The sequence below is a fragment of the Mercenaria mercenaria genome, chromosome 6 (assembly GCF_021730395.1).
Source record: "Mercenaria mercenaria strain notata chromosome 6, MADL_Memer_1, whole genome shotgun sequence".
In the NCBI taxonomy this organism is placed as follows: Eukaryota; Metazoa; Mollusca; class Bivalvia; order Venerida; family Veneridae; genus Mercenaria; species Mercenaria mercenaria.
The window spans coordinates 83,943,952-83,953,389 of NC_069366.1; the positions used below are offsets into that span (position 1 = coordinate 83,943,952).

Below are 9,438 nucleotides of genomic sequence, written 5' to 3' on the forward strand. Positions count from 1 at the left end.
GTTCCTACTAGCTAGGTTCTAATATTTTCAAGTAAGTAATTTACGCAACTATGTTACTAAATTATCAAGATTCTAAGCAACTGTCCTTGTTCAAAAATTCCCGATTATAAATAAGTGAAATTGATTGCAGTTGATATTTCTTTAAAATGTTTAGATTATTTATAATAATTATTCTAAATCCATTCCAGAATGTTTTTGTTAAGTAGAATTTAATCAGGTCTGCATTGGTAGTCATGCCGATGATACAATACTCTATCGGATATATTATATTTCAAGTAAAACAGACTATGTGATAAAAGATAACAAATGCAAGCTACATTATCTCATCTTTAGATTTTGGGCATGCGCAATGTAGTCGTTTTAAGAGATCGGTGATTTACAATTATCGCTTATCACTTACTTCCTAGTACAGATCGAAGAAACCACCAGACATTCTGAGGTAAGAATTTTATATTTTAGAGCATTAATCAAAATCAGTTTGACTAAAAGTGAAAATTAATTAACAGTGTGTGAAAATTTTATTTGTATATAATTATTATAGATTAAAAAGCCAATCATTTTGCGTAAACTTAATTATAGAATCTTTTGAATTTTCTTTTCAAATAAAACATGTAAAATACAAAAAAAGTAAAATGTAAATTTGCCGTAAAATTGGAAGAAGAATAAATCCCTTGTTAATAAGCTGTAAATATATATTATACACTATCTTTGTGAAACAGCACAGGCACGTAAATACAACGACAAAATAGAAACACACAAAGGGTTGTATTGGGTTATAGTCATACTGATAAATTTGTTTCAAACTTGACCTAAATTTTATAAAGGCAATCTGAACATGGCTCATAGATCCGTAAGATCAGAGTGAATATTCGGCCTTCATAACGGAAACAAAGTTTTACAATAGTTTAACCTAGTACAAGGGGCAGGATGTGAAGTGGTTGAACACTTGGTTCAAGCGAGCGAAATGGTTGCAAACTTACAAAATGGCGGATATTTTCTGAAATCATTGCGTGTGCGCTTGTTTTTTTTTTATCAGGTAAGTGGGTTTCTATGGTATTTTGAACTCTATGGATATGTGCATGCATCAGTTCATTGTCTACGTCACACTCGGTTTTGCGTTTCAGCGTTGTAGATTTCGAATTCTCGAAGTTATTGAAGTTATAAAATGGTCGTGTCCATGTTTTGACATTTGAATTGCGTCGTTTCTTGCCGTTTTTTATATTCTAATGATCAAACTAGCCTGTTTTAGGGCCCTTAAACGAGACAAAACAACTAATTGTGAAGAATTCTATAAACGTTTGACTCTGCATGTTTTCGGGATAGTGCTATACCCAAAGAAATATTGTTCAAGCTCTTTTTTTGTTGCAAACTTGTACTTCAAGCAATTTCTGTTGCAAACTTTTTCTGGAAAAATAGTGTCCAACTATCAGAGAATGTTTATTGTGCAACTCGTTTACATTTCTTTTCTGTTTAGGGTCGTACATTTTATAGCATCAAATGGCCCTTCGATATTTTAATATAACTGTTGATAAAAAACCTTATCATGTTTTCATGAAACCTGGTAGGATTATGGTTAGTGTTCCTACATAATTTTAACATCTTCCCTGTTTATAGATTCAGCTGTCTAGATTGCAAGCAGAAGTAAAACTAAACTTTCGGAGACATTGTCGTGCATACTTTAACATGAAGTTGTTTTCTTTCAGATCTTTTCAGGTCTAGATGCTATGAACATCAGACGCTATTATGACCCGAGAGCATGAACATGAATCTTCATTAGTGGAACAAACTACGCTAACACGTATATCAGAAATAACCGTTAGGTAAGTGTTACTGGTATCAAAGACAGTTTATAAAATTTTGTAAGCCTATTCTTATTTTCTATTCCTATTATGAACCAACAATTTTAGCAACTTAAAGTAAGATACATTTTTTGCGCAATATTATAGTACCAACAAGCAATGTTGGTTACCAACCAGTAATGAAAAGTAAATTAACTGCAGTGCCATAATACAGAAGACATATAAGTATTGCTACAGAAATGAATGGCAAGGACAAACATTGAAATGCCGTTTGCTTGCAGAATTTATTTTAATTGTTAGAAACAAAACAAAAGCGTCAAGTGTAACAGTGTATAATGTTGTATGTTCAGTTCTTTATATTATATTAATTTTGCATTACATTGCAATATATTACAAAATTACCAGTGTTACTTTTAATTGTAGAGATCACGAGTTTAACCGAAGGAAAAGAAGCATACCAAAGTATGGAACATTAAGAAAATTGAATGTTATATCAAGAGGTGTTCGACCATTAAATTGATAAACTATAAAGGGAAAATGTTCGGCTGCGATTAAATCCGTCTTCTCTGAAAATGAACAAACATGATTATGACGTTTTCTGTGGATTGCCACCAAAAATTTAAATGTCAACTCTACTGTTTTAAATTTTGCCTTAATAAAGTTGCTTGTGTCCAAGATTACATCTTTTTGGATACCGTGCAACTTGGGTTTTGCCTTTTTCGAAGTTGTATGAGGTACTTCTTCTTTCTGTTTAAAAACATTCAATTTTCCAATCAGAAACTTTAAACGACAAAATTAAGCACGTGATAAAATGATGGGAACTACATTCATGTTTCAGCAGATGTTACACTGTAACATAGATGAGTTAAGCATTTTATCTAAGTTTTACTCTCATTGTACAGCGTTCATGTGTTTTAGTGTTAGTATCGAATTGTTTATTGTTTTGATACACAGTAGTATGACTTATAAGATATTCAAAGACGACGATTTATGTTTCAGAAACAAAATATGAACTATGCCGCATGTCCGTAAATGGGTATTTTACATGTATCTTATCACCAACACTCAATAGCCTTGTTTCGTATTATGATCATGTTATCTCGACACAAGATTGCGCAGGTGGATAAACAACTACTATAACTTCTAATGAGTTCAAAACATTTTACATCATAATCATTATCTTAAGATTGGGATATATTTTTGTACATTTAATCTAGAAATGAAACATAACGTATGCATTTATGTCAATATGTTATTACATCAATGTTGTATATAAATGTGTTGTGTTTTTTTTTTCTATCAAAACTACATATAGCGTCTACTAATATTTTACGAAACAAACAACAGTTTTTATGAACAAATCATGTATCCTGGTTGTTTGTTGTTTCATGTGACGACAAATGACGTTGAAGCACAAACCGTGAACGGAATTTCTTTTCGCAAATACCACATTCATGGGGAGAATTCCCGTCGCTGTCTAGGTCTTGCGTTTTTGAAAAATAAATTGAACAAGGAAATACAATACTTTCAGATCGATTGAAATTAAAAATCAAGTTTGCTATATATTGGTTTGATTATAATATTTCTTTTATGTTAAATATCTTTAACAAATTTTCTGTCAATTATAAATACAGGTCAATGGAGATTGGAACTTAGAATTGGGACTAAGAATTGAGACGAGAATTTGTCAGATTGCCCGGTTTGCGTTTAGTAATTTCTTGGGCAAGATACACACAATGCTAGTGCACACCATAGCAAAACATCGACCACATTATTTCACTGATCTTCCAATATCTCAAAAAGCTAAAAATAAGTCTCTGTTTTGTGCCAAAACGTCGTTATATGTGATTAGAAATAGAATTATGAAATTTCGCACTATCTGCTGCAACTTTGAGGAAATTTATGATTTGCCTCTTCAACCAGTTGCACAATAAACATTCTCTGAGAGTTGGACACTATTTTTCCAGAAAAAGTTTGCAACAGAAATTGCTTGAAGTACATGTTTGCAACAAAAAATAGCTTGAACAATATTTATTTGGGTATAGCACTATCCCGAAAGCATGCAGAGCAAAACGTTTGCAGAATTCTTCAAAATTAGTTGTTTTATCTGGTTTAAGGGCCCTATAACAGGCTAGTTTGATCATTAGACTATAAACAACGGCAAGAAACGACGCAATTCAAATATCAAAACATGGACATGAGCATTTTATAACTTCAATAACTTCGAGAATTCGAAATCTACAACGCTGAAACGCAAAACCGAGTGTGACGTAGACATAGAACTAATGCATGCACATATCCATAGAGTTCAAAATACCATAGAAACCCACTTACCTGATAAAAGAACGAGCGAACACGCGATGATTTCAGAAAATATCCGTCATTTTGTAAGTTTGCAACCATTTCACTCGCGTGAACCAAGTGTGCAACCACTTCACATCCTGCCCCTTGTAGTGACCCCAGCTACATGTAATCTGGTTTCAGATTTTTTCGAGATTTTGTTAAGACTAACGTTCTTACCAAGTTTCACCAAGCTAGACGACAGTTGTGACCTAAATTGTCCACCAACCAATTGTAAACGCCGGGCGACAGACGCTGGAATATCCACCTGTACTTATAGCTCACCCTGAACCATTGGCTACCAAACATCGTGTTTAGGCCTTAGAAATAGATATATCTTCAAATATTTGTATTGGTGAACCGATTTTGTTTCACAATTTCTCAAAAAGACGACTTCGTGAAAATTTAACAAAATTTTGTTTAGAAGAATAAATGATACTCATGAGAAAAGCCTGTCAAACAACGAATATAAAAACATACTAAGAAATGTCACGGCTTTCTTGACCTCTTGCAGATTCATGAAAGCGTAAGGGTGTATTTAGTAGTGAGTGAAATTCCTGTAACAAGCTTTTATGTCCCACTAACTGATAGAAAAACATTTTCATGTTTGGCGATGTTTGGTAAGCATTGCACATACGTTGTTAATCAAGTGGTCAGAACAGTAGAAGGTTTAATCGATTAAAATCTGAAAAGATGATCCCTCGGAAGCATCGAGAACAAAGCAAACAGTGAACACATATTCAAGGACGAACGTGATAAATGAGATACTTAGGTAACCGTCTCTGAATAGCTAAAGATAAGTAATTAAATGTAAATTGCTAAAACATGGATCATCTTTAAGATAAATGCTGAAATGTAAATTAAATAACATTGGGACATCATGTCATCGCCTTAATCTGTTAGTCACCGTTGTCCATTTTAGCAATTTCGGAAAAGTTTCAATGTCTTAGCCATAATTACAATGTATATTTTCTATTGTAAGAAACGACAAAGCTGTAAAAGTTGTTTCAAATTGATTATCAAACATGATAATAACATATTGTTTTTGTACTTTCGGATTGCAGGTTACCGTAATATTTCACATCTTTAATTTGGTAGATCTAAAAGATCCTTTTCACTAGACAAATTTCATATTTCCATATTAATCAGTAAAATCTCACTTGATTATTTTGCTGCAATGTGTATTATCTCTAACCTAAACTCAATCTATTTTTAAAAGTTTTATTGGCAAAAACATAATTTATCACTGCAATGTTTGTCTTTTACACAGCATGATTAGCCAACGTTTTATATAAATAAATTTATTCTAAAGTCAAGGTCGAGGATCAGTTTATCTGAAGTTCATGTATAAATCTAAAATCGTAATCCAAAACATATTAACCTAAAATTTATGACTGTTTTGTTTGTTTTACCATAGTCATAAACCATTTACTAATAAGGGGAATAAAGCAGCCTTTGTCATAAAAAGTAGTAGTTAAAATGCATATTGTACATGTGAAATGAGTATCCCATTATTTCGAGTTCCGATAGGATTTTTCGTCTGATTTCTTTGATAAATATTGATTAAAACATGTCATAGATATTTCAATTAATTTCTTATACACAAACAGTATCTAAAATTATTCGATGGATATTCTTACAAAATCTGATTTTAACATCAAATATCAAGAAGCAACTGGAAGCAACTGTAAAATTGCAAAACATTGTTATCGCATGTGACAAGTTAAATGTTGTTGAACACGGTTGGGATTATCAGTGAATTCTTAACTGGCCGTAGGTGTTTTTGTCACTGACTGTTCTAAGGCGTGACCTGACTCCTCTCCTTCAGAGATTTGTTTTACCGTCGTTGTTTCGAATCATGTTTCGATTGCTATATGTGTTGATGCAATTACATATCCAGTTCATATCAAACCAGTACACTTAAGGCCACATCAAATTGAAAAGTTGTTATTCGGATTTTTTTTCTGAAAAAATTGAGGCGGCGAGCGAAAAAAATAACTTAATATTTTTTTTTTGTTTTGGAGAAAATCAGGAGCGAGCGAAGAGCGAAGAAATATATTTGTCTTCATTTGGCTCTCGACTGACTAATAATATTCTTAAAATAGAATGTATAGCCCTTTTACATTAAAAAATAATTCCCTAGAGATTGAGAAAATCTGACCTGCAGACGGACAACAAAGCGAATTCGTGGAAAAAGGTAATAACATTGGCATACAGTACAGTGTAATCAAATAGTGTATGCTTTTGAAAACGTTGTTAGAAAATATGTAATAAAAAACAATGCATAACCTTAAACCATACTTATCACATAAATATGTGACTTGAATATTTACTGCTATGAAAATGTAGCATTTTAGCTGACTTTACAAAGTTTTTGATACATCAAATATCTCTGTAAGTGTTACTAGATCTATTAAAGCTTTTGACTTGAATCTTAGAATAGTTATTTACTGTCAAAGACTACACCAGGAGAAACAATACTCTTAAGTCTGAATTTAGACAGAGTTATGTCCCTTTTTAACATAGAATATTTTTATATAAGTTTTATAAATGACCAATAGCTCTGTTACTTTCAAAGCTTCTGACTATTATGTCCCTTTTACTGGCAAAGCTGTGATTCAGAAATGTCGAGCATGATGTCTTATACAGCTCTTTTTCTAGATTTAAACTTTTATAACATTAAATTTGTTGAAACAAAGTCTCAATTAAGGTCTGAAATGGAGATTAACGTGCATTAACATTAGTCTACTAAATGATTGATAAATTGGAAAATAGAAACTGGTCTGAAAACAACTCATAATGTAAATTCCTTACCCAACCAACTTTCATATGCAAATGCTGATCATTTGAACAGGAAAAACAGAAAACAGATAAGTGACATCAATAAGTATTTACCCTTATCAAAATAATGTAGATTGATGTTATCAAATAAATTAGTATGTTTTTCTTCATCCAGTTTTCAATGAAATAAATCGATTTTTGTAGCATGTAACTTGGTAAACATTTGAAGAAAATGGCCTTACTGCATAAAAGGGAAATAACTTTAATGCAACTAAATATAGGTGTCATGATCTTTTATAGACAATGTGTGCGTAGTATGTATTTATTTTGATAAAAATTCATTTGAGAACAATCTGGGACAGGAATTATAAGCATTCATACACTTTTGCGTCCGAAAAATGTAGCGCACCAAAAAGTTTGGATTATTTTTTTTCACTGGGGCGAGCGCAAGCCAAAAACAAACAAAAAATGTTTTTTTCATGTTTCTGAAAATATACGAGCGGCAAATCCGATGAATAACTTTTTAATTTGGTGAGGCCTAACTGCTGAAAACTGTTAGACCGTTGACCGTTGTCCTTGTTTTAACAGCTTTCTTTGAGCAGACTAAAACATGTCTGCTATCATTTTGCTTAGCTGCATTGTATCCTAAACACTTCCAGAGGATCTATTCCTAAATTTGATAAACTATCATAACAAGTCTTAGGTGAAGGTCATAAAAATATCTATCCTGTAGTACTTAATGGTCAAGAAACAGAGTTATAATGTTTTAAAAGGTTTGGTTTGCTATTACAGAAACGTGCTGCTTAATGAAAACTTCTAAGCATAATTGGTTTGAATACTGGGTATAATATCAAGTGTATTTTGCGAAAATAAAATGTTGGAACTTGACAAAGTATATGTTGCCCTCACCGCCACACTTCTGGTAGAAAAAAGAAATTGAAATCTTATTCACCTGAAGAAAGGGAACGTCAATATATTCTTCTGATCTTAGTCCCTGCGAATGGACCCTGTTTCCATTCAAAGGCAGAACTAGCATTTGCTTGATGAACAGCAAGGCGTGGAAAGTGTGTACCTGTTCTGGGAACTATTTTGAATATTGTTGAAAATACTGGTAACAAAACAGACTGAATAACCCTTGTTTGATTGAAATACAAGTGGTTATAAAACGGTGTAACGACTGAACTAAATTGTCAAACTGTTCGCAAACATTATAACGCCTTATATATTTAATAAATTGCCTTGAAATTGAAACGTTTTATACTTTCTTTCTAAGCTCTTTTCCATTTCTTATCATGTAAGTGTTACCCATAATATAAAATACATGGTAGGTGAATTTTGCGTTATACTCTTTCAGTTATTTCACTGGCCTACGAACAGTTTTTACAAGATAGTGGGGCAGTGACAAACACGGCCAGCATTCCACAGCTATCCTTGTTTTTCACATATAATTTCGAGCATATCAAGACAAGCAAAAAAGAATTTTACGAAGAAAAAATACTGTTTCATCTGATTTTCTTACAAATAGTCTTTTCACACGTATTCATTGTTTGCTTCTACGAAAATAAAACTGTTGGGATTTTAATATATATATATCCCAGAAGCATATACAAGGAGAAAAAAACGATTGATTAAATATATCTGATTTTCCTCATAATTTGCTATTTTATTGTAGGAGCATAAATGGCTAGTGGCGGTAAAGCTAAATTAGGGGATGACTGGACATACAAGATTTACTTCGACCCAGAGGCTAACGAAGACACGGGTAAAAGTTATATAATCGAAGAAGAAGAACTTATTGAAAAACTGACAAAACTTGTAGACACATGAAAAAATAGATATGGTGTATGCCTTTAAAAATCCCCTTACTGAAATACAGTTGACTGATTTCTTTCTACATCATATGTTCATAGTATTTGAAACACATAATTGGTGGTGGTCTATTGAAAAGAACTCGTCGGGAATAACAACCCAAAGAAGCAAAATAAGTACAGACAATCGAATCGGTTGCCTGAAATTAAAGAGGTCAAGTCTGACAAAGGGAGATTGAGCGTTTTTGATTTGATAAACTGGCTCTATAAAGAGAATGAGCTGAACAAAGCGTATAAATTTCTCTATAGTAATTGTCAGCATTTTGCAAGGGATGTGTTTGATCATGTCGCAGAACGGGAGTACTTGAAAATAGCTACGTAAATAATACAGTCAGAAAAGCAAAGCTAGGTGGTAAAAACAATACGAATATGTTTGATTAAAATATTTATCCGCGATATTTTGGCAATACCTTTCATACTACAAATATTACATTTGTAAAAATTAGCACACATTTAGAAACAGATTAAGAAACATATATACATTGTTATACAAAATTCAACAATTCCAATTCCAAAACAATCGAGTAATGCAATAATATCATTTTATAACGATCTCTACCAATTTTAAGACAATTGCCAAAATATCAATACGACGTTAGACTTTCCATTTCAATAGCAGCTGAACAGACTTATTCAAGAAAGTTTAAACT

At 32.3% G+C, this 9,438-nt stretch overlaps 1 long non-coding RNA gene across 1 annotated transcript; it reads left to right on the forward strand.

Annotated features, from left to right (window-relative positions):
• Window positions 1-339: 339 nt before the first annotated feature.
• On the forward strand, window positions 340-3,109 carry LOC123548361 (uncharacterized). The gene is made up of 3 exons (XR_006685870.2): window positions 340-439; window positions 1,704-1,820; window positions 2,223-3,109. It is a non-coding gene; the product is annotated as an uncharacterized LOC123548361 (long non-coding RNA).
• The last annotated feature ends 6,329 nt before the right edge of the window (window positions 3,110-9,438 follow it).